The 26,903-nt window shown below is 46.4% G+C and overlaps 2 long non-coding RNA genes across 2 annotated transcripts; both read left to right on the plus strand.

The window, feature by feature from the left end:
- Nucleotides 1-1,010: 1,010 nt before the first annotated feature.
- On the plus strand, nt 1,011-1,971 carry LOC120962870 (uncharacterized). Its single transcript, XR_005754051.3, has 2 exons — nt 1,011-1,433; nt 1,650-1,971. It is a non-coding gene; the product is annotated as an uncharacterized lncRNA (long non-coding RNA).
- Nucleotides 1,972-1,989: 18 nt separating this feature from the next.
- Nucleotides 1,990-3,537, plus strand: LOC141021272 (uncharacterized). Its single transcript, XR_012181786.1, has 2 exons — nt 1,990-2,180; nt 3,229-3,537. It is a non-coding gene; the product is annotated as an uncharacterized lncRNA (long non-coding RNA).
- Nucleotides 3,538-26,903: the final 23,366 nt, after the last annotated feature.

Below are 26,903 nucleotides of genomic sequence, written 5' to 3' on the forward strand. Positions count from 1 at the left end.
TTATCATACTCTCAAAATGATATAAGTGAAGCATGAAAGTGCAAATATTTCTTTGAAAATAACCACCGTCATGCTCGAAAAGATATAAGTGAGATAATAGAGCAACTGCCTAGCTGAAAATATATAAGTGAAGCACAAAGAGTATTCTAACAAATCACGAATGATGTGTGTCCCTCTCAAAAAAGTGTATCCAGCAAATATGACTATGGCAAACTAAAAAGAAAACAAAGCAAAGACTCATATAATACACGATGCTTCAAGCAAAACTCGTATCATGTGACGAATAAAAATATAGCTCCAACTAATTTACCGAACGTGGCTGCGGGCCTGACTCTGGAATTCCGGCCACCAATACCCTCGCCGGCGTCGCTCTCCTCAGCGGGATGCCCTAGCGGATCCCGGTTTTCCTACCTTGACGCGGAATCCGTCCCATCTGACGAGGGAGCTCCTACCATCAAGATCCAGATGGCCATGGACGTGCTCGACGAAGGTGGGTCTGCTGCAGGATGGACTCCGGTGGTTCGCCAAAGGAGGAAGATGGGGGCTGAGCCGGTACAAGAATTATGGGAGGACACCGGCTTCCCCACCCTGGCGTCGTGTTTCTAGGAGAGCAATCATCATCTTCGTCGGAGTTCGCACTACATCACAACACTTAATTAGGGGCAGTTAACTGTCGGGAGAAATACTAGATTAAAGGCAAATTATCTGCCGGGAATTGTTTTACTGCCGGTAGAAGGATTCAATGGCAGATAAACTGCCGGGAGAATTTGAGCATGGCCCACCCGAGCGAGACTGTCCCCGTGGCGCGAGACTGAAATTACTCGGCCCAAACCCGCTGGCGCGAGAGAGCGCGCGTGGGCTGAAAATATTCACAGAAAAACGTTATAGGCGCCGCCCCCACCAGTTCTGCCCCAAATCGAACCCTCCTCCCCATCTCAGCCCTCCCGTCGGACCGACGCCGCCGCCGAGCCCTTCCGCCCTCTACAGCCCCCTCCACCGCTAACCTGTTCAACCTCCACCAATATTAATGGTGCGGGTGCATCGAGGTCGACGTCGCCTCCCTCCACACCCATCTGGTGTGCGAGGTGGACATCGCCGTCCTCCCTTGGGCTCCGCCATCGAGATTGGTCAACACCGTCGGTGCTCGAAGCTTGCCTCCCTCCCCAACACCAGATCCGACGGCAGCACCGAGCCCCTCCATCGTGCCGCAAGCCCGCCGACGGCAAGCACCAGAGGAAGCGGTGCTTCTTGGCTCCTCTACCATCTCTGGGTCGTCGCGCCACCACCATGCCGCCACGCTCTACATCCCCGCGGACCTCCATCTGATGACCATGGGCGGGCTTCCTCCACCCCGATGGCGAGCGCAGTGCATGCTCGTCACTACGCAGGTACAAAAGGCTGCTCAGATCTGTCAAGGTGGAAACCAGATGCAGGTGAGTTTTCCTTCCTAAGGCTGTGAACCTCTCCTCTCCTTATGAGGAATCTTATACCGAGCACGCCCTGTATCAGTTCTCTCCTTTTTCCCGTGGCCCTCCTCATGGAGGATATGCCTTTTTGGGTTGCTATTGATTGTTGTGGTTGATTGGAGGAGCGATCTAATTATCACGAATTCACGAAAGGAATTGTACTCATAGATTTTCTGTTTACAGGTACTGAAGACATATAATGAATGTTGGGATCCTTTCCCCCCTTGTCTTTGAAGGATTTGTGTGTAGAATAATGAGATGTATAGGGGGGTTGAGTTACAGAGGGAGTTGCTATCATCAATTCATCATGCACATACATGCTAGTTCCTTAACTCTCCTCATACTCACGTGATTAATTCAGTGCATGTTAAACATTTTTTACGTCTGTTTCAGTTATAGATGCTGCTCCTCTCTAAATAGGTGGCTGGAAGAACCCCTATCTTTAATTTTGCCTAAACTTGTAACAGGTCGTGGATTAATAAAGGTTACTTTTTCTGTAAAAAAATGTACGCTCAGTTGTGGACTGGACTGCAGTGCTTTCTGTAAAAACAAACTTCATACCTTGTTTTCATAATGTCAGAAAACTATTCTTGATGGTTTTGTAGGTTGACGGCGGATACTTGAGAGTATTTGGTTTATGTAACTTCTAAGCAGGTTCATTGATTCTAGAGTTGCCGCCTTCTGTTATGTGTAGATGTAAATGTAAAAGAAACAGTAAGTAATCTCCCTTTCTTTTCTTTTGTATTTGTCATGATTTTATATAACATGTCTTATTGCAGCTATGCATTGCTTCAATTGTACTGATCGCCTATGATAAAAAGGGAATAATATTTTGTCCAAAGTGAGCAGATGAGAGAATAATAATGCTTATTTTCTGACAAACAATGTGGCTTCCGTAATAGCCTACAGTAGCTCTGGACTGAACTAGACGGGCGCTCTCTGCTACCTTGCAAGTCTGTGTGTTACCTCACATGAAAGTATACTCATTCACACGCTGCTATATTATCTCCTAATGCCTTCCCCTAATAACAGAGCCCGTAATCAGTACATGTCAGGAATATGTCCTCATCTGTACACATAAATTTCTACTACTGTACATTGCATCTTATTTATTGTATGCTTTTCTGGTCTAATGAACTGGAATTGAAGTCCTGTTTTGGTTTGTTCTTAAATCTGACGTATGTACCTGAATACCATCTATGGTTTACTTTCTTAGATACATTAAATTTTAGTAAGTTTCATGGAAACAATTTTGCACATCTAAAGTATGGTGCGACCCCTTCTGATTGCTTTCCGCACTATTGTATATTTAAAACATGATTCATATATGATATTTTTCAATTTGTTATCCTCCCATAATCACCCAGTTAATGTATTCCGCCATTAAAAGTATACCAGATGCTCTTTTATTACTGTATTTTACACTCTTGGGTACAACTTATTTGTTTTGTTGTCTTTACTAGGGAGACACTTCATTGTTCTTTTAAGTGATCAAAGTCAGCAGAATTCTTTTTTGTAACATTGTTCTCATCTCTGAACACTTACAATGAAACACATTAATTGACATATGATTTGTTAGCTTTCTATAACGTTTTATTTCTCTGAAATCAATTATTGCAAAGATTCATTGCCAGTGCTCCATGTTGTAAAGATTCAATGTTTTAGTGGTTATATTAACCCAAAGTTTTCTTTAAATGGTTATCTCATTACATCCAGCATCTGCTGTTAGTTGTTTTTCATCTGTACCATCTTATCTGTTCAGGTTGGCATCACACTTGAAGATCTTTTGGTTAACATGTAGTTATACTAGTGAACTAGGATGTCTACATGGTGATTCATTTGTTCATAGTGACAACACAATCAGGTGGGGTGAGGCTATCAATCTGTGATCTTTCAAGCATTGCAAGTTTGGTGCTCTTCTGCTGGCGACATGGGGCCATCTTTGAATAATGCAGTTTCACATGATGATGGCGAGTCTGGTTTTCAGAACATCTCATGAAAATGGCAATGTCATTTGACAAACGGCTGTGCTGAAATATACAGAAGTGTGAACATGCCATTGTTTCCTAGACATAGTTGTAGCCTTATGTCAAGCTCAAACCGTTAGTGTAGCTTAGTTTGAAGACATGACATCTTATTGTCGCATGTAAATTATGTTTACCGATGTGGTTGGTTGCTACTGAACACATCTATGGATGTTGAAATCTTGAATTTTTAGTTTGAATGTGTTTCAGGTCTGCTATTGAATCTTGAGTGAAATGATGTACGATGCCTAGGCATATTGTGATTGGATACTAAATCGGGGATATGTTTCCTATAACAGAATAGATTGTTGGTGAAACAAAGCATGATGGCGTATTATCTGCCAGGCCAACTTGTTTGTGCTGGCAGTAAAACTACCGGGAAATAAATGGGCCATGGCAGATTAACTGCCGAGAGAAGTTTATCTACCGGGACAAGTAAACCCCGGCAGCCGTTCTCGTGGCGGTTCTATCTGCCGGGAGAACTACTGTCCCGACAGTTTACCTGCCCTTTAAAAAGACTTCTCCCAGCAGTTTTTCAGTCCTTACATCAGTGTTGTGGTGTAGTGGTTCGTCGCAGAGGTTCGGGAGGATCCGGAGGATGGTGGTGAGGGGGATCGGCCAAGCCCTCATCAGCCTGGTGGTTGGGTGGGCTTTGAATTGGCGGCACCCAGCCGGAGGTCACTGTCGTAGCCGGCTGGCCTTCGCATCTCCCAGGAGCCGTGGATGGGAAAGTGGCGGGGGCCGTTTCCGCCACGCCGGTTAACACCGCCGCCGGTTCTCAGCCAATTTCTAAAGAAGGGACACATCATCGGGTCGGAAGAACGCTGCCGTCCGTTGTCCCTGGAGTCTCGGTCGATGGCTGTCGCGGTGTTAGTGAAAGATGGGATCGCGCGATCAAAGCAGTTTCGAACTAATGCTGTCTCGGCAAGCGGGCCTTTGATGCATGCACTATCTGAATCGGGCGAGAACTTTTCCTGGGACTTTCTACGGTGTCATATGAAGGCCCTTTGGCTAGGGTTCTCCTTGCCGACAGAACCTACAGAGATCGACAACATAGTGACTCATTCGTCTACATCTTTGATCACACCGTCACTGATCCCCCGCTCACCATCATCGGCGCAACCACTCCCCCCGTCCTCTATCTCATCTATGCTCGGGACGCCGGCCACCATCACTGGGCATACTGCTGTCGGCACCACGCGTACATACCGACGGTCGCGGCCTCGACACTGAGTGCCATGGCGGGCGCTCCCCCACCTCCTCGGGGTGCCTCGGTCGGGGGAGGGCAACCTCCTTGTAGCTCCCTGGTTCCTAGCCCGGCGGGGGACACAGCTGGGTCGGCTGGCTCCACTGGCACTTCAGCCATGCCCATGCACCATCATGGACCACCTGCTCCTATTCACAGCCATGGCAGTTAATACTTGCAGCAGGGAGGGCGTTCATCTCCATATATTGCCCTAACTCAGTTGTGGTTCCCCCTACTCCGTTGATTGTAGCAGCACACAACATTCTCGGTTGGCCAACATGGTATGGCTCAGAAGCGCAAAAAGAAGAAGCCGCGGAATCAGGAGCCGCATCCCAGGGTTATTTTCCAGCAAGGAATCCAGTATCTGCAGCAGTATGTGGCAACCAGCAGCAATTTCAGAACTAGTTGGCACCACAACAACTTATGCATCCGCACTAGTATGGGCAGCTCCTACACGTGGGGCGCAGCCTTCCTGGGTGCCATTGAGGCTCAAGGGGGAAAAGGGGGGATTGGGTTGATGTGAGCATCGGCGGCAGCGACGACGACGACAACGGAAGTTCTGGTTGGGAAAAGAAGATGAAGCGGAGGAGAACATGAGCGAATGAGCAGCGCCTCCTCGCAGTTACCTTTTTATGGGGAAGGCACGAGGGGGCTAGCTCTTCGCTGTTCAACCTAGACGCGCCTTTTATAGGTGCACCACCACAAGTAACCGCAACAGTCCATGTTTCCACAACCCGCGTTTAATGGACGGATTAGACGTGCGTCAGCAGGAACCATCATGATTATAGATTGCAGTAGAAGATTACGGCAGTAGTTCTCCATCACGTGTGCTCGTGCACGTTTTTGGGCCTAGCCCAATGACGCCTTGAATGTTTGTATGGACCAGGCCCAGGGGCTCCTGTCGGTGCACTAAGAACGGGGCCTTAGTACCCTAGACTAATGCAGGGACAGTGGCAGCACCCCCGGCAAGGGGGCTTGCCGGAAGCCAGCCTGAGATCAAGGCCGACAACTTATAAGGCAGATCATATAAATCAAGAGACCGCTCTTTGAGAGATCAAGGAGCGCATCAGGAAAACCAAGACTCAAGGCCAAGTTGACCTGTTGGCAAAGAGGAAGAACAAGGTAGAGCACTAAAAGCAGCCTTTGCCGGCAAGGCGAAGGCCCGGCAAGCCCCATGGCCAACAAGCTCCCACCAATTACAAGTGATCCACCTCACTCCCTAGCTGGTCGCTGATCGGTGAGGTGTTGAGCCCGCAGGTAGTTAGGTGGAGTTTGCCGGCACGTGTCAGCAAGCTGGAAGAAAGATTACCTTTATCGACACCCGTCCAAATGGCGTGTCATGTTAATAGGAGTTAGCTAGGTAAGCAGTGAAACAACCTTGATGTGGCTTCTCCTCCTTGTGACACCTAACGATGCATTAAATGCTTCTTGTCCTAACTAGCAGAGTTAGTATGATAACACTGTTTGCTATCTAATTATTATGTAATTACCTTTTTGACACTATGGTAACCCCTTGAGCAATAAAAGGAGGACCATGGCAACCTTTACAAGGGTTCGAACCCATTCAAACCCCACACACACTTGCTCGTGTAGCTGCGTTCTCCTAGTGCCTTTGTCGGTGTGGATCGACTATCTATGGGGTGGTCTGGCCCCTTGTGGTTTGATGAGGAGTTGCGCACAACTCAAAGAGCATGTGTAGCAGAATGCACAAGGATTTTACCTAGGTTCGGGCCACCTTTGAGGTGTAATACTCTACTCCTTCTTTTGGTGTATTGATGGAGTGTAGGCACAAGTACACGAAGTACTCTCCAAGGTGCTAGGAAAAGGCAGCTACACGAGTAGGCGTGCGTAGAGTTAGAGCGGGTTCGAACCCTTGTAAAGGTTGCCTTGGCCCTCCTTTTATAGCTTAAGGGGTTACCATAGTGGCAAAAGAGGAATTATACAATGATTAGATAGCATACAATGTTATCTCTGCTAGTTAGGAAAAAAAGCATTTAATGTATCGTTAGGTGTCATGAGGAGGAGAGGCTCCAACAAGAATGTTGCACCGCTTGCCTAGCTAACTCCTATTAGCTTGACACACATTTGGACAGGTGTCGATAAAGGTAATCTTCTCTCCAACATGCTGACAGGTGCTTGTAAACGCCATCTTGCTGCCTGTGGGCTCGATACCTTGCCGATCAGCAACTAGCTGGTTGGTGAGGTGGAGCGCTAGTAGTTGGCGCGGTTTTGCCGGCCACGAGGCTTGCCGTGTCTTCACCTTGCCGGCAAGGGTCGCTTCTGTCTTCTGTCTTGATGTTTGTTCTGAGCTTTGGTCTTCTTGATGCGCTCCTTGATCTTGCAAAGAGTTGTTTCCTAATTTGGGAATCTTCACGATGGCTTTAGTCTCGTGGGGAAGCAATCATTTTTCTGTGCATAATTCAGGTATTATACATCCATGTTTAATACACGAGAGCAGACCCCGGGTCTAGGCCACACGTGCTACCGAGCATCGTTGAGCGAGGCCCAAATAATGCACACACAAGCAGTGTTGTTTTTATCGAGACAATGCTTGTATCTTGAGATCTTCTTTGCTTCTTCATTAATCTGAACTTGAGATGCCCCTAATTTTACTCTGGTGTCCTTATCGGCTAGGCGGTGTCTAACACTTGTGCTAGAAACTGGGGGTGCTTATGTACGTAGTTTCCCACCAGGTTTCAACCCGGGCAGGCCGATGATCACACATGGGTTAGAGTAACTGCCATCATTGCCATTGATGACCCACAAGTATAGGGGATCTATCGTAGTCCTTTCGATAAGTAAGAGTGTCGAACCCAACGAGGAGCAGAAGGAAATGACAAGTGGTTTTCCGCAAGGTATTCTCTACAAGCACTGAAATTATCGGTAACAGATAGTTATGTGATGGGATAAATCGTAACGGGTAACAAGTAATAGAAGTAAACAAGGTGCAGCAAGGTGGCCCAATCCTTTTTGTAGCAAAGGACAAGCCTGCACGAACTCTAATATAATGCAAAGTGCTCCCGAGGACACATGGGAATTATTGTCAAGTTAGTTTTCATCATGCTCATATGATTCACGTTCCTTACTTTGGTAATTTGATATGTGGGTGGACCGGTGCTTGGGTGCTACCTTTCCTTGGACAAACCTCACACTTATGATTAACCCCTCTCGCAAGCATCCGCAACTACGAAAGAAGTATTAAGGTAAACCTAACCATAGCATGAAACATATGGATCCAAATCAGCCCCTTACGAAGCAACACATAAACTAGGGTTTAAGCTTCTGTCACTCTAGCAACCCATCATCTACTTATTACTTCCCAATGCCTTCCCCTAGGCCCAAATAATGGTGAAGTGTCATGTAGTTGACGTTCACATAACACCAGTAAAGGAAAGACAACATACATCTCATCAAAATATCAAACGAATACCAAATTCACATGATTACTTATAACAAGACTTCTCCCATGTCCTCAGGAACAAACGTAACTACTCACAAAGCATATTCATAATCATAATCATAATCATAAGCAGAGGAGTATTAATTATCATTAAGGATATGAACATATGATCTTCCACCAAATAAACCAACTAGCATCAACTACAAGGAGTAATCAACACTACTAGCAACCCACAGGTGCCAATGTGAGGTTTTGGGACCAAGATCGAATACAAGAGATGAACTAGGGTTTGAGAGGCGATGGTGCTGGTGAAGATGTTGATGAAGATTGACCCTCCCTCGATGAGAGGATCTATGGTGATGACGATGGCGATGATCTCCCCCTCCTGGAGGAACATTTCCCCGGCAGAACAGCTCCGCCGGAGCCCTAGATTGGTTATGCCAAGGTTCCGCATTGAGACGGCGACGCTTCGTCCCGAAAGCTTCCTCCTGATTTTTTCCAGGGTAAAATACACCATATAGCAGAAGATGGGCATCAGAGGCTTGCCAGGGGGCCCACAAGGTCGGGGGGCGCGCCCAGGGGGTAGGGCGCGCCCTCCACCCTTGTGGCTGGCTGGTGGCCCCATCTGGTTCTTTCTTCGCCCAATATTTTTTATATATTCCAAAAATGATCTCCATGAAGTTTCAGGACTTTTGGAGTTGTGCAGAATAGGTCTCTAATATTTGCTACTTTTCCAGTCCATAATTCCAGCTACTCTCCTTCTTCATGTAAACCTTGTAAAATAAGAGAGAATAGCCATAAGTATTGTGATATAATGTGTAATAACAGCCCATTATGCAATAAGTAGCAACATAAAAGCATGATGCAAAATGGGCGTATCAGCCATCACTCCATCCCTTTTAAGTGCGGCCTCCTAGGACGCGGAGTGGGCGCACGAAGCGGGATTGGTGGAGAGGGGCGGTTGTGGAGGTAATGCTTTGACTGAGGGAGCCAGAATGCTGGATTGGCGAGACTGGGCGGCCGATGAAGTACGGCGACCACCAAGAATGGAGGGCATGGGATTGGTGAAGCGGTGCGGTTTCCCTAGGGTAGTGGAGAGCCAGCCCCATGCCTTCCCCTATAAAAGGAGGAGGGCATGGGAGGCGATGCTCATCCAGCTCTCCCTTCTCCATTCTTCTTGCGTTTGCTTCCACCATGGCGAGAGGAAAAGGTTGGTTTTCCTCGGCAACACGCCCTTGCTTCGGCTGCGGCCACTGCGGCCAGCTCCAGCGCATGGGGCAGAGTCGCAGGTCAAGGACCACAAGGTGCTCACGGTCAAGGAGGCCAGACCGGGGCGCTAGTTGCCCCTCCTCCAGCTACTCCGCCCCCGGCGGAAGGCCACACGGGGGATACCGCACTTGAGTTTGTCGTGGAGCTGCGCGACCAACCGTGATGCTGGCCACAGCTCCCACGCCCCTTCGCCAGGGTAATGGAGATGGACCAGCCACTTGGTCTATGGCTGCACATGAACGGTTGTTGTAATGTTGCCGTTTGGGTGAACGTCGAGTTCCCCGCCAGCGACGTCATGTACCTCACCCGAGGGTGGAAATCCTTCGCTCGTGCCTGCTACCCAGCGGAGGGGCACCTCCTCCTCTTCAAGCTGGTGGAGCCCGATATGCTCTCCATGAAGCTCTTGGGGCATTCGGGTGCTCGCCTGGAGTGTTGCGCAGAGAGTTCGAGCAACAGCGAAAAATCCTCCTCAAGCAACAGCGACGAGGAGGCAGGTGGTGAAGACGACGGTGGCGAGTCCTCGAGTGTCAAGTCCGAAGACGAAGACTCAGACTCAAATGAACGCCAGCAGCACCATCATCCCCAGCTGAGCACCGGCAGCACCATCATCTACAACGGGACATCGGCAAGATGACCTGCCGAGCGGTCTGCCTAGGCGCCCCTTTTGCCCTCGGTTGCACTTGACGTAAACCCGGGAAAGAAAGGGCTAGAAGAAATGTTATCGAGCACTTTTCTTTAACAAATACGTAATATTTGCTGTGCTCAAATAAATATGTACTATGTCCCCTTGTCCATACTTATCCTTGTACGATTTGAATCCGATACCTACACAGTTGGGAAACTTGCCGGGATGCATACTTGCCGCGAGTGCTTTGAAGGACTAGTCCTTAGCAGCCTGCTATAAGTAAGGTATCCGGCAAGGCAAATTTGTCGGTCTCGATGCAGCTGCAAACAATCTCGCCGAGCGGACTTGAGGCAAGGATAAGAGTGAGAGCGAAACACGACAAGGTTCCCTTGCATGCAGGTTTTTCATATTTATTTTTGGTTGTTTTCCAACTTATCTTTCTTTGTTGTACTTCTTATGGTATCAAATGAGATGAACGCCAAACACGCCAAACGCCATCCGAAAATGGTACTCCATCATCCCCCCTAGGAAACATGTACGCGAGGAATCCTTCTGTCTTTGTAGAAAAAGAATGAAGAGAAAAATACATAATGGAGATCTTGGCGGTATGTTAGCAATTTTATTTAGACTAAGCATAATCCATCATACTATGCATTAGTACGTAAGTAAATATGCACAGAAGTTTGTGGAACACTTAGCTTTATTCACATATGCATAGTGTCTCTGCTTGGCTTTGTACAAAGGGTTACAAGTCTTCAAGACTAGGCTTGCACAAAAGGGGTTGCAGGGACAAGGCCCGGCAACCGTGCTTCATGGGTAGAACTTGCTGTTAGGACATTTCCCGTCTTTGTGTTTTGGGTGATGATGACAACTCTCCTTGTGGTCTAATCATGTGTTAAGTTCTTTAGGTTCTCTATACTCAGGTACGCATCAATTAGCCATTCTCTGTGGAAGGAAAAGATCGAAGATGGAGTTTTCTGCTTGTTTCTTTCCTTGGTCATAGGAAACCCGTACTATCAAGAGGGGATCCACATCGGAAGGTGTGGGGTGAATCATTGCCCGTACACTCTTCTTGTCACCCACCACTACCTTCCGTTCCGTGTAGAGAGAGGTTCCCTTTAGTTCCTTCGTGTGCAGTGGTTTCTCCTCAGCGGTTGTACCGCCCACCAGGGCGGTTGTACCGCTGGCCTATTGTACCGGCTCAACCACCGCCCCAGGGGTGATACCCTGGGGTTGCACCTCCTAGGTTCTTGCCAAGCGGTTGTACCGCCACCCCAGGGCGGTGGTACCGCCCTCCCACTGGAAGAACTCTGGTGTTGTGCTTTGGGCGGTTGTACCGGTCGGGTACCGCCCAACCACCGGACTCGCTTCTGTGATAGGGCAGTACTTGGGCAGTGGTGGCCCGGTTGTCCCAATTGTGCTCTGCATACTGGTACTACCAGGTGTCTGAGCGGTTGTACTGCTTGGGACTTACCACCCCTAGAACCAGGAGCAGGAGGTTGTTTCGGAGCACTACCGCTCGACCACCACCCACAGGGGTGACTCCCTTGTGGCTCCAAGGCGGTTGTTGATCGGTAGGGAAGCGGTTGGTCCGGTTATTCCTAATAACTGATACTACCACTCCGGCGTCCGGTTGTACCGCCTGCTAGGGTTTCGGCAGCTTACCCATTATTCCTGGTTGTACTAGGGAGAGGAGCGGTTGTACCGCTGCAGTATAAAAACTGTTGTAACGGTTGGATCTTAGGGTTTCCTATATAAAGGGGGTTCTTCCTCCTACCCACTTTACCTCTTGCCTCTCTCTCCACCATTAATGCCCTTCAAGCGTTCTTGCCCGATCTCTCTCTCTAGCCACTCAAACTTGTTGATCTCCTAGGGATTGAAGGAGGAGACCTAGATCTACACTTTCACCAAAGGATATTTGATTCCCCCATACTTTCTTGTGTGCATTTTGTTACTCTTGGGTGTTTGAGCACCCTAGACGGTTGAGGTCACCTCGGAGCCATATTCCATTGTGGTGAAGCTACGTGGTTTCATTGGGAGCCTCCAATTTGGTTATGGAGAGAGCCCCAACCTTGTTTGTAAAGGTTTGGTTGCCGCCTTCAAGGGCACCACTAGTGAAATCACAACATCTCGCATTGTGTGAGGGCGTGAGGAGAATACGGTGGCCCTAGTGGCTTCTTGGGGAGCATTGTGCCTCCACACCGCTCCAACGGAGACGTAGGGGCTGTTTGGTTCTAGGCCTAGCATTGCCACACTTAGCCACATATTTATGCCAAGCTTGCCTAAGGTTAGTTCATCAAAATGAGAGCCACAAGTTGGCAAGCCTAAGGGAATCTTGCCACACTTTTTGTGTGTGTGTCATGTGGGACCCAAGTGTGGCTTGCCTAAGGTATGGCTGGAACAAAACACTTGCCTAAGTTGGTCAACTTGCCTAACCTTAGGTGTGGCAATCTTTGGCAAAGTTAGTCACAAACCAAACAGCCCTGTACTTCCCCCAAAGGGAAGGAACTTCGGTAACACATCCTCGCCTCCACCGGTTCCACTTGTGGTTATCTCTTTCCTTTACTCCATGGAAGCTATTATTGTGTTGTATCATTTGCTTGCACTTGTTGCTGTTGTTTGCATCATATAGGTTGTTCACCTAGTTGCACATCTAGACAACCTATTTGTTGCTAAACCTAATTTGTTAAGAAAAGCTAAAAATTGGTAGTTGCCTATTGAAAGTGCAACTATCCCTGGGGTGGTTTTGGTAATTATTAACAAAATATAGCTCATTGAGCTAATGCTATTTCAAGATAAATATTTTAGGAAAGCTCAATGATTGGCATGGCATGGATTAGGAATGTGGACCCCTCAAAATGTTAAGGACAAAAGATTGGCCCAAGCTCTAAAGCTCAAGACTCTACATTTTACTTTTAGTGATCCAAGATCACATTGAGTCCATAGGAAAAGCCAATACTATTAAAAGGGGATGAGGTGTTGCTTAATGGCTTGCTTGCTCAAAATGCTTAGTGATATTCTCCAAAACCCTCAACCACTTTCTCATATCCACATATGTCCCAAACCAAAAGTCAAACTCGGCCCCACCGAAACTTTCTATCCGGCGCTACCGAGTTCAGTTGACATATCCACTGCCACAAAACCCTTGTCATTTCGGTCTCACCGAGATGGGATTGCAAACTCTCTGTTTCCCTTCGTAACGTTTTGGTCCAACCGAGATGAGCGATCGGTCCCATCGAGTTCACAATGCAAATTCTCTGTTTCCCTTTCGTAACGTTTCGGTCTCACCGAGATGAGCGAATCGGTCCCACCGAGTTTGCCTGACCAAATCTCTGGTTAGCTTATTACCAAAATCGGTCCCACCGAGTTTGTGTAATCGGTCTCACCGAGATTACGTTATGCCCTAACCCTAATGAAATCGGTCCCACCGAGTTGACATGTCGGTCCCACCGAAAAGCCTAACGTTTTCGAACTAAATTGGTCTGACCGAGTTTCATTATTCGGTCCCACCGAGTTTGGCGATTTGTGTGTAACTGTTGTGTGGAGGCTATATATACCCCTCCACCCACTCTTCACTCGTGGAGAGAGCCATTAGAACATGCCTACACTTCCATCATACATTTTCTGAGAGAGAACCACCTACTCATGTGTTGAGGTCAAGATATTCCATTCCAACCATATGAATCTTGATCTCTAGCTTTCTCCAAGTTGCTTTCCACTCAAATCATATTTCCACCAAATCCAAATCTGTGAGAGAGAGTTGAGTGTTGGGGAGACTATCATTTGAAGCACAAGAGTAAGGAGTTCATCATAAACACACCATCTATTACCTTTTGGAGAGTGGTGTCTCCTAGATTGGTTAGGTGTCACTTGGGAGCCTTCGTCAAGATTATGGAGTTGAACCAAGGAGTTTGTACGGGCAAGGAGATCGCCTACTTCGTGAAGATCTACCCTAGTGAGGCAAGTCCTTCGTGGGCAATGGCCATGGTGGGATAGACAAGGTTGCTTCTTCGTGGACCCTTCGTGGGTGGAGCCCTCCGAGGACTCGCGCAACCGTTACCCTTCGTGGGTTGAAGTCTCCATCAACGTGGATGTACGATAGCACCACCTATCGGAACCACGCCAAAAATCTCCGTGTCTACATTGCGTTTGCTCCCTCCAAACTCCTCCCTTTACCTTCATATGCAATGTTTTACATTCCGCTTCAATACTCTTAGACTTGCATGTGTAGGTTGTTTACTTGACTAGTGCCAAGTTGCTAAAATCTGCCAAGACTTCAAATTGGGAAAAGGCTGGATTTTTATTTGGTCAAGTAGTCTAATCACCCCCCTCTAGACATACTTTCGATCCTACAAGTGGTATCAGAGCTTTGGTCTCCATTTGCCTTGATTTCTATAGCTTTTGGTGATCATAGCCCTGGTTTCACAACCTAGGAGAGTATGGCGTCTAGCGAGGGAAATTACCACCATAGACATCCTTACTTTGATGGTACTAGTTTTGCTAGTTGGAAGCATAAGATGAAGATGCTGCAATACAATGCTCAAGCTTGTGATATTCTCTTCAATGGATTGTGCCCCAAAGAATTCAACAAAATCAGCCGTCTTGAGAATGCAAAGGAAATTTGGGATACTTTGATTGATATGCACGAGGGTACCGACTCCTTCAAGGAATCCAAATTGGATGTGCTTCAAAGTCAACTTGACAAGTTCAAAATGAAGGATGGTGAAGGTGTCGCTGAAATGTACTCTAGGTTTGCTCTCATCACAAATGAGATTGCCGGCTTAGGAAGTGAAGAGATGACCGACAAATTCATCATCAAGAAGATCCTAAGAGCCTTGGATGGAAAATATGATACCGTGTGCACATTGATCCAATGATGCCCAATTACAAAGATCTCAAGCCAACAGAAGTCATTGGAAGAATTGTTGCTCATGAGATGTCACTTAAGGATAAGGAAGAGCTCCACAACAAGTCAAGCGGTGCTTACAAAGCCTCATGTGATGCTCCCACATCATCAAGTGAGAAACAAACCTTCAATGAAGAATTGAGCCTAATGGTGAAGAACTTCAACGTGTTCTACAAGAGTAGAAGCAAGGAGAGAAGTTCCAAGTCAAGATCCTACAATGACAAAAGATCTTCAAGTCGTGAACAAAATTGCTACAATTGTGGAAGACCCGGACACTACTCCAATGAGTGTACGGCTCCCTACAAAAGAAGAGAAGATTCTCCCAAAAGAAGAAGTAGAAGAGAAGAATCACCACCAAGAGAGAGAAGGAGTAGAAATGATCGTTATGAGCGTAGATCCTCTCGGAGAAGCAAGGATTCGGAAAGGAAGGACAAGTCATCAAAGAGCTACACAAAACGAAGACATCAAGCTCACGTTGGTGAATGGGTATCCGGCTCCGACTCCGACCATCACTCCGAAAGAAGTTATCACTCCGACTCCGAATATACTCAAGATGAAGGTGTTGCCGGTCTAGCACTTGTGTCAACCAACTCCTACGACATATTTGACTCACCAAATGAAGGAATTGGAAGATGCTTCATGGCTAAAGGCCCAAAGGTATCACACCCCGAGTATGTTGATTTCAATAGTGATGAAGATGATTTGCTAGGAGATGATGATTTACTTGTTGACAACTCTAGTTATGAAAACTATGATGAACTTGCTATTAATCATGCTAATCAAGATAAAATGAATGACGATGATAAGAAGGAGATTGAGCGTCTAACTAAAGAACTAAACACTCTTAAGTTAGCTCATCTACCTTGGAAGATCATCGAGAACTTTTAAAGACTCATGAGAAGCTACGCTTTGAAAAGCTCAACCTTGAGCAAGAGCATGAGTTCTTAAAGGCAATCAATGATGATCTTCGCAAGAAAAGTTCTTCTTACATTGCCAGGCGTTTACTCTTGTCTACTTACATGCCACAAGTAAAATCTAGCAACAAGAGTAAGAAAGATTCTTCATCTAGTAGTAACAATAACCATGCCAAATCCAATGTTGTTACTTCAAGTAGTTCTCTTCATTCCACTAATGATTCTCTTAGCCAAGTTACACCTGAGCAAGAAAATATATTATTGAAGGGAATTATAGAGAAGGGTGTTTACAAGAGCCTTGCCGGAAGTAAGCAATTTGAGGAAATTGTACGCAAGCAAGGAAGACACCGGAAGAATCAAGGTGTTGGTTTTGAACGAAAGTTCAATGCAAATGGAGTTGAGTGGGAAGAAGATCAATGCCCCAAGACGAAGTTTGTTCCTCAACAAGAGAAGTATGATCCTACTTCTTTCCAAGGAACACAAGCTCAAGATGATGTTCCACCACAAGACCACAAGCAAAAAGGCAAGGACAAGCTTCAAGAGAAGATTGATGCATTTGAAGAAGCTCCTAAGGCCTTGGTCAAGTGGGTTCCCAAGACTACATCAAGTTCTACTTCATCAAGTACGACTACAACTCCAAGGATTCCCATCAAGATGGTGTGGATCCCGAAGAAGAAGAACTAGAGAGTTCTTGAGGGTGACTCCGCCAACATACTTCACGCATATCTTTTGGCAAGGACGTGTGCAAACAACTTCCATATCTTGCACAAGTTCAAGGAGTCACAAACCCTCTTGTTGGTAAGACAAGGGACAAGGTAACCTAATGCTTTCATGGACATCATCTATGTGTACATCACCCCATGTCTATGGATATCCTTGTTTGTTCCTTGTGGGACTAACCCGTGTAGGTATTGAAAGTGCAACTCACTCCAATGGATTGCTCCAAATGATCTACATCAACATTGATCATCCACATCTTTGACACCTACATGAAGTCATCATCAACAAAACCCAAGGTTAGTTCATCCCTCTTAGGGGGGATATCACATCTAGGGGGAGCTTTACTCCAATCAATTGAGCTAAAGCAACTCTAATGATGTGAACACAACAATGCTTTATGTAAAAGTGGTAACCCCACTTGTGCTCAAACGATGAGTATGACCTATGATCAAATGTTCTCATTTGACTCCTAAGTCAATATACTCATAAGATGACCTAGTCATCGCCAATTGCTTGACAGATGCTAGAGTGTTTGTGCATGCTTTGTCACATATTTCATTTGCCATTTTATTGTGTGAGCATGTTGGTTGCATATTTTACTCATTCGAGGACATCCATTTGTTGTTTTGAATGTTTGGCTTTTTCTCTTTTGCCAAATGGATGGACAAGAATGCATAAGAACTCCCTCTAGCTATCTATGCTCTTCTCGTCTCAAACTCTATTCATGCTACATCACAAAGTTTGATCAAGTCAGATTCGAACCACTCTATGTGAGGAGCACTCGGAGTCCCCGATTCGTCATAGACTTAAACTTCCAAAACCTCTTTGTGCTTTTCGGTATGACCGAGTTATCCACTTCGGTCACGCCGAGATCACTAAGTTGATCTAGGTTTTCCATCTCGGTGCAACCGATTTGAACTTTTCGGTCACATCGAGTTGCAGTAACCGCTTGCGATTCTGCATCTCGATGCCACCGAGTTGTTCCACTCGGTCACACCGGCAGGGTCGGGATATATAAACCCACGGGTGAGATTTTGGAAATTTCTTCAAAGTCCTCAGCATGTGCGTGTGTCCTGCTCTGACTCCTCGGGTCTTCGGATCATCTCCTCGCCGCCAGCGACCTCCCGCCGCTGGTTTCCATCACCGTCAACGGAAATCTGCTCCGCCGTTGCCGCCGTAGCGAACCTCCGCCGAACTAGGGTATGGGTTCGACTCTATGTGCTAATTCCTTAACTCCGATTCATAGCACATTGCTTTGCCATGATACTTACCACGTATGCAAACGTTCTATCCACAGAAAACATCCTTTAGGTTAGTTTGATTTGAAAATTTAGGGTTAGGTCTCCGCCGAACTCATCTCGGACTGACCGAGTTGGAGAAATCGGTCTCACCGATTTGGCTTAGGCCATAGCACATGCATTTTCGGTCTGACCGAAAACTGCACATCGGTGTGACCGAGCTTGATTCTCTGTGAAACCCTAGCAGTCTCGGTGCCACCGAACTGTGACTCGGTCTGACCGAGTTCACTAGTTTATGAAGGAAATATGCCCTAGAGGCAATAATAAAGTATTATATATTTCCTTATATCATGATAAATGTTTATTATTCATGCTAGAATTGTATTAACCAGAAACATAATACATGTGTGAATACATAGACAAACAGAGTGTCACTAGTATGCCTCTGCTTGACTAGCTCGTTAATCAAAGATGGTTATGTTTCCTAGCCATAGACATGAGTTGTCATTTGATTAACGGGATCACCTCATTAGGAGAATGACGTGATTGACATGACCCATTACGTTAGCTTAGCACCCGATCGTTTAGTATGTTGCTATTGCTTTCTTCATGACTTATACATGTTCCTATGACTATGAGATTATGCAACTCCCGTTTACCGGAGGAACACTTTGTGTGCTACCAAACGTCACAACGTAACTGGGTGATTATAAAGGTGCTCTACAGGTGTCTCCAAAGGTACTTGTTGGGTTGGCGTATTTCGAGATTAGGATTTGTCACTCCGATTGTCGGAGAGGTATCTCTGGGCCCACTCGGTAATGCACATCACTATAAGCCTTGCAAGCATTGTGACTAATGAGTTAGTTGCGGGATGATGTATTACGGAACGAGTAAAGAGACTTGCCGGTAACGAGATTGAACTAGGTATCGAGATACCGACGATCGAATCTCGGGCAAGTAACATACCGATGACAAAGGGAACAACGTATGTTGTTATGCGGTCTGACCGATAAAGATCTTCGTAGAATATGTGGGAGCCAATATGGGCATCCAGGTCCCGCTATTGGTTATTGACCGAAGAGGTGTCTCGGTCATGTCTACATAGTTCTCGAACCCAAAGGGTCCGCACGCTTAAAGTTACGATGACAGTTTTATTATGAGTTTATATGTTTTGATGTACCGAAGGTTGTTTGGAGTCCCGGATGTGATCACGGACATGACGAGGAGTCTCGAAATGGTCGAGACGTAAAGATTGATATATTGGACGACTATATTCGGACACCGGAAGTGTTCCGGAGAAGTTTCGGATTAAACCGGAGTGTCGGAGGGTTACCGGAACCCCCCGGGGAAGTATTGGGCCTTAGTGGGCCTTGAGGGGAGAGAGAGGGCAGCAGCCAGGAGGTGGTGCGCCCCCTCCCAGGAGGAGTCCTAGTTGGACTAGGAGAGGGGGGCGCAGCCCCCTTTCCCTCTCCCTCTCCCTCTCTTTCCTCCCCCCCTTCTTTTCCTAGTAGGACTAGGAAAGGGGAGTCCTACTCCTACTAGGAGGAGGACTCCCCCCCTCTCCTTGGCGCGCCCATAGGCAGCCGGCCTCCCCCTTGCTCCTTTATATACGGGGGCAGGGGGGCACCTCTAGACACACTTGATAGACGATATTTTAGCCGTGTGCGGTGCCCCCCTCCACCAGATTACACCTCGATAATACCGTCGCGGAGCTTAGGCGAAGCCCTGCGTCGGTGGAACATCATCATCGTCACCACGCCGTCGTGCTGACGAAACTCTCCCTCAACACTCGGCTGGATCGGAGTTCGAGGGACGTCATCGAGCTGAACGTGTGTAGAACTTGGAGGTGCCGTACGTTCGGTACTTGATCGGTTAGATCGTGAAGACGTACGACTACATCAACCGTGTTGTGATAACGCTTCCGCTGTCGGTCTACGAGGGTACGTGGACAACACTCTCCCCTCTCATTTGCTATGCATCACCATGATCTTGCGTGTGCGTAGGGAAATTTTTGAAATTACTACGTTCCCCAACAGTTTAGGCTCCAAAAATTGCTTTGGTATCACCGAGTTTATCAAATCAGTAGCTCCGAAATGCTTTTTGTGGAGAACTAAAACTAAATTTTTGAGTCATCTGTTTTGCAAAAACTCTGCACTTTGTGATGCTCATCCACTCTGTCTCATCTACATCTATTCACAGGGTCTGCTGTCAGTGAGATTTCCAAGATGTCTGACCAGAGTGACAGTCGGAACAAATCTGAGGAACAAGTGCAATTGAGTGAGGGTTCAGATCCCTCAAGCAGCTATGATGAGGGCAGTAGAAGTACACCTAGCAACTTGCCCAAGGCAGCCACTAGAGAAAGGAAGAAGAGAACCTCAGACTCTGAGGATGAGGACTATGTGGCTGCTGAGGATGAAGCTACATCAAAGAAGAAGGTGCTGAAGAAAGAGTATGGCACAGCTGTTGCAACAAAGCCAGGGATGCATAAGAAGGCACCTGCCAGAAGAGTCCCAATGTCTAAGGCCAGGGCATCCACTCAGGAACCCTCTAAGACAACTGGAGGAGAAGATGCTACTGAAGACAAGAAAAAGAAGGAGAGAAAGAGGGGAAGATGGTGCAAGAAGGTGGACGCCATGGCTGGATTTGAGAAGCATTCTTCTGATGAAGAAGAGGAAGAAGAAGAGGATGCTCCGGCACCCAAAACTCAGAAGCTTATGGGAGATGCAATCAAGTCAGGGGCTGCACCATCAAAGCCCAAGTCTGCTCCCAAAACTCAAGCTCAGAAACCCCCAAAGCCCAAGAGGAACACCAGGAGCATTCCTGCAGAAGAGAAGAACAAGGCCCCAGTGCCTCAAGCTGAAGAAGAGGATGATGAGTCTCTTGTTTTGAGAAAGCTGAAACCCAAGATTCCAGACCACAATGATGCTCATCCAGTGGCTGAAGACATGCACATTAGAAAGGATGCTGGATTGAGATTTTGGAGACACTCTGATCCTTATGCCGTGAGGAGGAGGACTGCAGTTGATTACAGATTTCATACAAAAGAAGAGCAAGACTTCTATGAAACAGTTTTGCTTGACAAGAAGCCAATTGTATGTGACATGAGATGGGTTGACTGGGAGTACATCAAGGAGAAGGAAGATCACTTCCCAGGAGTATATGACAGCTTCAAAGCATGTGGAGTTGACACATTTGTTGGGCAGAAGCTCACAAAATGGAATGATGAGCTGATCATGCAGTTTTACTCCACTGCTCACTTTTACCCAGATGGGAAGATCATATGGATGTCTGAAGGCACTAGGTACCAATCCACTGTTGAGGAATGGGCTAAATTGATCAATGCCCCAGAGGAACATGAAGATGACTTGGATGTGTATGCCAAGAAGAAGAAAGACCACAACACTATGGCAAACATGTACAAAGAGATCCCAGATAAAGCATTGGAGACACACAAGCTTGGATCTGTACACCACTTGTTGTCTGGTATGCCTACCATCAACACAATCCTAAGGCACACTCTGCTACCCAAGTCAGGAGATCACAAGATGATCAGAGGACATTCTATCAACCTGATACAACTTTTTGATGTCCCTCAGAAGTTCAAGGTCATGAGTCTGATTGTAGGGACAATCAAGAGGACAGCTGCTGAACAAAAGAGAAGTTGTGGGTATGCTCCACACATTCAGGAGCTCATCAATGCTAAGATGGGCACATGAACATATTTGCTGGACAAGGAGCATCTACCCTTATATCCTGAATTTGAAGACAACACTGTAGTGATGAATGAGGAGGAACCATCATCAGCTCAAGCACAAGAGAAGAGAGCCAAAGCTAAGGCTGAGAAAGGTGCCAAGATGCCTAGTGTAGAGGAAGCATCTCAAGTTTTCCTGAAGAGCCAGGAAGATCAGCTTGCATATCTGATCCAATCTACACTGAGGATTGAGAAGGGCTTGGCCACCCTGACTCAAAACCTGGAGAGTCTGGAGAGGATCATAGAGACAAAATTTTATGATCTTGATCTAAAGGTAACTGAGATCCAAATAGCAGTTGAGCAGCTCCAGGAGGAAGCAAAATAGAGGAGAGGGAAGGCAACTACTGATGCTTTTCAGCGAGTGCCTAGAGGACAGAGGTCTGCTGCAGTGCCTGTACCTGACTCAAGAGCCACAGCATCAGCACTAGCAGCCACAGCTTCAGTGCCACCTCCAACAGCCACTCCACCAGCTCCATCTACATCAACAGATGCCTTCGTTCTCAGAGTTCTCTCTACACCACCTCCCGAAGACCAAGCCTGAGAGACACATAACACTATGCATTTTCGAACTTTTTGGTAACTTGTTGCCAAAGGGGGAGAAATATGTATAGATCATAGGCTTCGAGAGAGGGTGTTTTGCCTTTTATCTCTCTTGCTTTTTGTTGAACTTTTTTGTGTGCTTGGTTGATACTCTATGTCTGTGTGAGATACTTGTTTGGTCATGTGTTTGATCATATGCTACTTTAATGCTTGCTTGGATGATATTATCTCTTATATCTCTTATATGATCATTCACTTTGCTTGGTGATGAGTGCATGCTTTTAAATTTTCCATCATTTTGAGCACTCCACCAAGATGTATGTGACATGGAAGAGTAACCCATGATCCTAATCGATTGTGCATTTGCATTCAAAAGCAAATCTTAAATAATGCACAAATTTAGGGGGAGCTCTTGCTTATCAAATACTTCTCAAAGCGATGATGTATCTCAATCTTATTATCATTTGTCGAAGCTTTGATCTATATGTTGTCATCAATTACCAAAAAGGGGGAGATTGAAAGTGCAACTATCCCTGGGTGGTTTTGGTAATTATTAACAACATATAGTTCATTGAGCTAATGCTATTTCAAGATAAATATTTTAGGAAAGCTCAATGATTGGCATGGCATGGATTAGGAATGTGGACCCCTCAAAATGTTAAGGACAAAAGATTGGCTCAAGCTCTAAAGCTCAAGACTCTACATTTTACTTTTAGTGATCCAAGATCACATTGAGTCCATAGGAAAAGCCAATACTATTAAAAGGGGATGAGGTGTTGCTTAATGGCTTGCTTGCTCAAAATGCTTAGTGATATGCTCCAAAACCCTCAACCACTTTCTCATATCCACATAAGTCCCAAACCAAAAGTCAAACTCGGCCCCACCAAAACTTTCTATCCGGCACCACCTAGTTCAGTTGACATAGCCACTGCCACAAAGCTCTAGTCATTTCGGTCTCACCGATAGGGATCTCGGTCTCACCGAGATGGGATTGCAAACTCTCTGTTTCCCTTCGTAACGTTTCGGTCCAACCGAGATGAGCGATCGGTCCCACCGAGTTCGCAATGCAAATTCTCTGTTTCCCTTTTGTAACGTTTCGGTCTCACCGAGATGAGCGAATCGGTCCCACTGAGTTTGCCTAACCAACTCTCTGGTTAGCTTATTACCAAAATCGGTCCCACCGAGTTTGTGTAATCGGTCTCACTAAGATTACGTTATGCCCTAACCCTAATGAAATCAGTCCCACCGAGTTGACATGTCGGTCCCACCGAAAAGCCTAACGTTCACATTTTGAACTAAATCGGTCTGACCGAGTTTCATTATTCAGTCTCACCGAGTTTGGTGATTTGTGTGTAACGGTTAGATTTTGTGTGGAGGCTATATATACCCCTCCACCCACTCTTCACTCGTGGAGAGAGCCATCAGAACATGCCTACACTTCCATCATACATTTTCTGAGAGAGAACCACCTACTCATGTGTTGAGGTCAAGATATTCCATTCCAACCATATGAATCTTGATCTCTAGCCTTCTCCAAGTTGCTTTCCACTCAAATCATCTTTCCACCAAATCCAAATCCGTGTGAGAGAGAGTTGAGTGTTGGGGAGACTATCATTTGAAGCACAAGAGCAAGGAGTTCATCATCAACACACCATCTATTACCTTTTGGAGAGTGGTGTCTCCTAGAGTGGTTAGGTGTCACTTGGGAGCCTCCATCAAGATTGTGGAGTTGAACCAAGGAGTTTGTACGGGCAAGGAGATCGCCTACTTCGTGAAGATCTACCCTAGTGAGGCAAGTCGTTCGTGGGCGATGGCCATGGTGGGATAGACAAGGTTGCTTCTTCGTGGACCCTTCGTGGGTGGATCCCTCCGTGGACTTGCGCAACTGTTACCCTTCGTGGGTTGAAGTCTCCATCAACGTGGATGTACGATAGCACCACCTATCGGAACCACGCCAAAAATCTCCGTGTCTACATTGCGTTTGCTCCCTCCAAACTCCTCCCTTTACCTTCATATGCAATGTTTTACATTCCGATGCAATACTCTTAGACTTGCATGTGTAGGTTGTTTACTTGACTAGTGCTAAGTTGCTAAAATCTGCCAAGACTTTAAATTGGGAAAAGGCTAGATTTTTATTTGGTCAAGTAGTCTAATCACCCCCCTCTAGACATACTTTCGATCCTACACCTATTCACCCCGCCCCCCTCTAGTCAACCATATCAATCCTTTCAGTTGCGAAGATGCTTGATATTCCACAAGTTATGCATATGAATGCCATCTTCAGTATCCAGACGGACTGCACCAGGCCTGGTGACACGTACTACTCGATAAGGGCCTTCCCACTTTGGCGTCAACTTGTTTGTTCCCTTGGCAGCCTAAACACGCCGAAGGACAAGGTCGCCTTCCTAAAGGCTTCGGGCATGAACCTTGTGGCTATGATAGTGACACAAGGCTTGCTGGTAGCATGCACATCACACAGCTGCCCGAGGACGATCTTCCTCGAGGAGCACGACATCGACATGCCGGAGCTGCTCTTGCTCTAATTCGTCATAGGCAAGTACTCGAGGTGACCCGTATATGAGTTATGTAGGTAGCACCGCTTCTGCACCATAAACTAGGGAGAACGGTGTTTGGCCAGTGACTCGATTTGGCGTTGTTTTGAGAGACCAAAGAACCACTGACAGCTCATCAATCGAGCGCCTCCCGCACTTGTGCAGGCTGTCAAATGTTCTCGCCTTGAGACCGTACATCAGTATTCATCCTTTCTGCTTGTCCATTTCTTCTCAGGTCAGCAATGGAGACGAAGCAAACCTTGCTACCAAGGCTCTGGATGTACTGCATGAAGGTGCGGCTCGTGAACTGTGTGCCATTGTCGGTGATAATTCTATTTGGAACTCCAAAATAATAAACTAGTCCTTTAAAGAATTTGATGGCCGACTATGCTGTCACCTTTCTCACTGGCTATACTTCAGGCCACTTTGGGAACTTGTCGATGGCAACGTGCAAGAACTCAAAGCCCTCGGTAGCATGGAGGAAGGGGCCCAAGATGTCGAGCCCCCAGCCCGAAAAAGACCAGGAGAGAGGGATCGTCTGGAGGACTTGCACTTGCTGGTGTGTATTCTTCGAATGAAACGGGCATGCTTCACATCTTGTTACTAGCTCAGTTGCATCCTGGAGGGCAGTGGGCCAATAAAAACATTGTCAGAAAGCTTTCTCGACAAGGGCTCTTGATCCTATGTGAGAGCCACATATGCCTCCATGTATCTCTACCAACAATTGACTCTGTTCAGTCTCTTTATGTATAGAATGATGTCCACAAACTGATACATACTTGACTGGCAGGCTACTTTCTTAGCTTGCTCTTGTCTATCGGGAAGTTCTCCTATTTGGAGAAATTGAACTATATGTTGTGCCCATGACAGAGCATGCGGCTCGACGACAAGGACCAAAGTGAAAGTGCAACTAATCCTCGAGTGGTTTTGGTAATTCATAACAACATATAGCTCATTGAACTAATATCCATTAATGTTTAATATTTTAGAAAGTTCAATGAATGGCATGGCATGGACTAGAGATGTGGACCCCTCAAAAAGCTAAGGACACATATTGGCAAAAGCTCAAGACTCTTCATTTTATATTTTAGTGATCCAAGATCACATTGAGTCCATAGGAAAGCCAATACTATTAAGAGGGGATGAGGTGTTGCTTATTGGTCTACTTGCTCAAAATGCTTAGTGATATTGCTCCAAGGCCCTCAACCACTTTCTCATTTCCAAATATGTCCAAAACCCAAAGTCAAACTCGGCCCCACCGAAATCTCCCATCCTGCGCCATCGAGTTCATTTGACATAGCCACTGCCAGAAACCCTAACACCTCGGTCACACCGATACGGATCTCGTTCTCACCGAGATGGCCTTGGAAACTCTCTGTTTCCCTTTTGTAACATTCCGGTCTCACCGAAATGAGCGATCGGCCACACCGAGTTTGCTTGACCAACTCTCTGTTTGCTCTTTGCTGAAATCGGTCTCACCAAGTGCACGCAATCGGCTTCACCGGGATGAGGTTTTGCCCTAACCCTAGCACATCGGTCCCACCGAGTTGTTCCAGTCGGTCCTGCCGAGATCCTAACATTCACATTTTGAACTGAATCGGTCTCACCGAGTTCTTCTATTCTGTCTGACCGAGTTGGGTCAAATGTGTGTAATGGTTGGATTTTGTGTGGAGACTATATATACTCCTCCACCCTCTTCTCCATATGAGAGAGAGCCATTAGAACATTCCTACACTTCTAGCTTACATTTTCTGAGAGAGAACCACCTACTCATGTGTTGAGATCAAAATATTCCAATATAACCACAAGAATTGATAGAGGCGAGGGTCCCGATCTTTCAATGAGATGATAACTATCGATTTAGTGGACACGACTTTGACGATTCGACTACAAACATGCACGACGTTGCGCCTTAGCAATCCTTAAACCAACTCCGAGAGGTTATTGACCACGCTGGAGTACGATCAACCTGACCACGAAGGTCTATTCCTGCAAGCAATTGAAGGACAAGCAAGAATATGATAAAGCAACCTGAATATTGCAAATATATATGAAGTGTTGATAAAAGTGGGGTTCTAAAAGCGGTCTTGGTCTGGTCGTTGGACACAAATGAAGTACACGAAGTTGCAGCAGTGGCTAACTTTTAACTAATTAAAACCCAAGTCTAAACGATGCCTTAAGGAATTTACTTATAGGGGAAAAGAGAGGGGATTTCATCCACTCTTGGCAAGGTGGGACTAAAATACCCCCCG

This window comes from Aegilops tauschii, chromosome 4, assembly GCF_002575655.3.
Source record: "Aegilops tauschii subsp. strangulata cultivar AL8/78 chromosome 4, Aet v6.0, whole genome shotgun sequence".
Lineage (NCBI taxonomy): Eukaryota > Viridiplantae > Streptophyta > Magnoliopsida > Poales > Poaceae > Aegilops > Aegilops tauschii.